The sequence below is a fragment of the Sinocyclocheilus anshuiensis genome, unplaced genomic scaffold, assembly GCF_001515605.1.
Source record: "Sinocyclocheilus anshuiensis isolate Anshui unplaced genomic scaffold, SAMN03320099.WGS_v1.1 scaffold1994, whole genome shotgun sequence".
Classification (NCBI taxonomy): Eukaryota; Metazoa; Chordata; class Actinopteri; order Cypriniformes; family Cyprinidae; genus Sinocyclocheilus; species Sinocyclocheilus anshuiensis.
The window spans coordinates 335,823-339,646 of record NW_015548215.1 but is presented as its reverse complement, the minus strand read 5'-3'; the positions used below and the strand labels follow the sequence as shown (position 1 = coordinate 339,646).

The window sequence follows — 3,824 nt, the reverse complement described above, 5'->3', positions numbered from 1 at the left end:
TTGAGCTGAAACTTCACAGACACATTCTGGGGACACCAGAGACTTATATTACACATTGTAAAAACGGGCATAATATGTCTCCTTTAAAAAATAAATTAATAAATATTAATAGTAATAATAATAGAGTGATTTCTTTCAGTTAATTTATTAGTTAATTTATATAAAATATACAAAACATATAATTTATGTTTCTATAATTTAATTAATTTATATAATTTTATTTTTATTGGATCAGTGAAGTATTTTTAAAATTTAAACTCACTTATTATGAATATTGGGGATTGTGGGAGTGTTTGGGAGACTTGTGCTTTAAAATAGTGCTGAAACTATATACTTCATGAGTGATTCAATGTGAGTCATATAGACAGTCATTTGGTTTGTTCCTGAGTGAATCATTGTTTTGTTCTAATTGGTTCAGTGAATGATTCAATGACTTATATCGTAGACAGTAACTTGGTTTGCTTCTGAATGAATCACTGTTGTGTTCTGATTGGTTCAGAGAATGATTCAGTGACTCACACATATATACACTCACTTGGTTTCTTCCTGAATGAATCACTGTTTTGTTGTAATGGGTTCAGTGAATGATTCAGTGACTCATATCGTAGACAGTAACTTGGTTTGTACCTGAATGAATCACTGTTTTGATCTAATCTGTTCAATGAATGATTCATTGACTCATTCATAAAGACTGACACTTGTTTTGTTCATGATCGATTCATTGAATGATTCAATCACTCATCGCAGAAATAGTCATTTAACTCTTTCCCCGCCAAACACAGAATTTTCCGGGTTTCCGGGTTCTCGCTGTTATACGCTCTGAGGCGCTATTACGCATCTCCTGAATGAGTCTAGAATGTGCTGATCAAAAACACAGGCGAGGAAGACGCAGAAACGAGCGATCTCCTATGTATGCATATGCATATGAAAAACAATGTGATCATCAACAATAAACAGCATATAAATTAAAACTGCCTAATGTTACAGAGTGAAATGTCGATCCCCGAAGTGGCAAAGGAGTGTGAAGTTTTGGGGGTGTTGATGGAAGCGATCTACTGCATCTTTGCTTTGATCATCGAACTAAATATGATCCAGATGTAGTTTTTGATAAATGTAAGCCTCCTGAGGTCTTTTCCCAGGAGAAACAGCTGAGAAGCAGTAGAGACTCTCAGTGTTGAGTCTGATGTGTGATTTCTCTTCCGTTGGGAACACACTTCATCTTGAGTTAGTATTTTATCCCGTCGTGTGTTCATGAGCATCAGCATCCTCACGCTCATCAAACGCACGGCTGTCCCGCGAGAGACTGCTGGACGATCGACAACAAAAGCATCCAGAAGTCCTCAGAGAAATAAGCAGCATCTGCCGAGAGACACGTACCGCGTCTCCATCCTGCAGCGGCGCGCACGTAATTGTTGAGAAATGCGAATGTGACTTTTTAATACAAGCAGAGATTAACAATGCAATCTCCAATTCTTCAGTGCTGTGACTAATTAGCGATGCTAGGCTAATTGCAGGTTTGTGTAATTGCATTGTATCTTAAGAGTTTGTCAAGATGAAACCACCTGGTACATGGAAAATACTCGGCTCTCTTATTTTTTAATTACAGGGTTTGTGTTTTTATCTCCTGTTGCGCTTTTCTTCTAGTGCACAACGACTAATTGCATCGCGCTTGCTTCTGTTTTAATTGACAGTATAGTTTGAGTACGTGAATTGTGTCGGTCCTGTCCTGTCGTGACATTTCACGCTGGATATTTTTAATGCACAGGTGAGATGGAGGATGCACACGTGACCTCTGACCTCTGCTTTGTTCCTGCGGCGCTGAAGACCGCGAGAAACTGTGTGTTTAATGCTGATTGACAAACAGATGCGACTTGAGTCTTTTGAAAAACGGCTCACAAATAAACACCAGAACAAAAGAGATCAGACTCAAACGCTGAAGATAAATGCTATTCGTTTTCTAAATGGCGTTTATGCAGTTATTAACATCATCTGTCATTTGATGCACTGATGGGCGTTACAGAAGGTCATATGCGTCCAAAACCCAATGAAACAAACTAAACTTTTACATGAGATTAATTATGTAATTAGAGAAGAATTGAGATCAGGTTCTTCTTGTCTGTTTTATTCAGAAAGTTGGCAGAAAGTTTTCATTTTAGCTACAGTATTCAACAAATCAAAATAAATGAAGCATATTAAAAATATGTGACCCTGCAGCACAAAAGCAGTCTTAAGTCGCTGGGTTATATTTGTAGCAATAGCCAACAATACATTGTATGGGTCAAAATTATAGATTTTTCTTTTATGCCAAAAATCATTAGGACATTAAGTAAAGATCATGTTCCATGAAGATATTTTGTGAATTTCCTACATTAAAACGTAATTTTTGATTAGTAATATGCATTGCTAAGAACTTCATTTGGACAACTTTAAAGGTGATTTTCTCAATATTTTGATTTTTTTGCACCCTCAGATTCCAGATTTTCAAATAGTTGTATCTCGGCCAAATATTGTCCTATCCTAACAAACCATACATTAATGGAAAGCTGATTTATTTTTTATTTATTGCGAAAAATTGACCCTTATGACTGGTTTTGTGGTCCAGGGTCACATATAGTATTTTCAATCACAGATATTCCTGTACGGACTGAAGCTATTGTTGTATTTGTTTACATCATACTTCATTTTATTTATGAGATTATAAATTGATCCAGTAAAAACAGGCTCCAACTTAAAAACAGACTGTGCATTTGGTCTTAAAGTGACAGCAACCTAATAAACCTGCTTAATGAAAAAAAATGAAGATTATTTAATTTCTATTTTTACCTACCTGAAAACTTAAAGCACTCTTCATTTGTATATTTGTCTTATTGTTTGTGTATATATATATATATATATATGGGACTGACTTTGTGTCCTGCTCACAGTGGCGTTTAACATGGAATGTCACGTCCGTCATAAAATTACAATTAGAGGCCTTGATGCTGGCAAGCGTCTACTAAACGACAGCAGAATGAAAATCAATTTGATTGGCCTAATAAAGTGATTTGTGTGCCACTAATGATTCACTTCATTTGCTCTTTTGTTCAGGCCGCATCGACAGTGTCTCATTCAGGTTCTCCTGAGAGACGTTTACTGCTGAATGATATTAAAGATCAGTGAACTCCAAGAGTGACAATGACTCGAAACATACCAGAAAATACCACAACATTACTATGGGTATTATCTTGTGGTAATTGCATGGTGTTCTTTGAAGTACCATGTGAATATTATATGAACATGGTAATGAGTATCTTGGTATATGAAAGTATAGAATACCAGTATTGCTGTGATTTTGGCATGGTAACATGCTAATATTGTGTTTTTAAGATTATACTTTTAGACCATTTTTTAGAAGTATTTTGCAAATATAATGTAAATTTATGCAAATACCATGGTACATGATTATGATAATAAAAGTACCATGGTATTTTCTTCTGACGTTTTCCTGTCGTCACCAATTTTAATTTTAATTTTAGTTAAAGTTTTTTTTTAAAGTTTGTTTAGAGTTTTATTGTGCTTTTGTCTTTTTTTAATATTTATACTTAGCTTTAATTTATTATTTCAATTTTAATTTTTGTATTTTTAGTTACTCCAACTTATTTAAATTAAACATTTCTAATTTTTGTGTACATTTTTCATTTCAGCTTTATTTCAATTAACAGTTTTTAATAGTTTTAGTTTCAGTTAACAATAAAGACACTGAAATAAACCCAAATATAATGTGATTTTACCAAGGTTATAATTTGGTTATACTTTTGGATCATGTATTTTATTATATATATATA

At 34.0% G+C, this 3,824-nt stretch overlaps 1 protein-coding gene across 1 annotated transcript in view; it reads left to right on the top strand.

Annotated features, from left to right (window-relative positions):
• Window positions 1-3,824, top strand: part of LOC107653871 (receptor-type tyrosine-protein phosphatase mu-like) — a 208,593-nt gene that overhangs the window by 28,477 nt on the left and 176,292 nt on the right. The window lies entirely within an intron of this gene.